The following is a 496-nucleotide window of genomic DNA, read 5'->3' on the forward strand; positions in this document are numbered from 1 at the left end:
GTAGACCGATTCTACTTCGTCCGAATCAAACAAAGAAGTGTTGGCAGAAATTTTTGTTGATGACGAAGGGGGTTTTGATGAAGGTGGTTTGGTCTTTTTGGGAGTTGGAGTTTTGGAATCTGATTTTGCAGGAGGAGGTTGTTGTGCTGGTTCAACAGGAGGAGTGGTGTCTGAATCATCAGAGTTGATGACATGAATTGTGTTGTCCTGAGGGGTTGCCTTTTTGGTCGAAACGGCTCCAAACATGATTCTGGAGGAGCGCCTGGAAGGAGTTGAGGAGGAGGATTTTTTCACGATTTTTGGAGGAGTGGAGCTTTTGGATGGTTGAGATGAAGAAATGGTGTTCATGGAAGTTTCTTCAGATTGGTTTTCTTCATTATAGTCTGACTCAGTGCTTGAGTAGACATCTTGGTTTTTCTCAGGTTCTTAGCAGGATTTTTTACGTTTTACAGTCATCTTGATTCGAGCCATTGATGCAGGAAGGTGAGGGAAGAAA

Source organism: Cicer arietinum, chromosome 6 (assembly GCF_000331145.2).
Source record: "Cicer arietinum cultivar CDC Frontier isolate Library 1 chromosome 6, Cicar.CDCFrontier_v2.0, whole genome shotgun sequence".
Taxonomy (NCBI): domain Eukaryota; kingdom Viridiplantae; phylum Streptophyta; class Magnoliopsida; order Fabales; family Fabaceae; genus Cicer; species Cicer arietinum.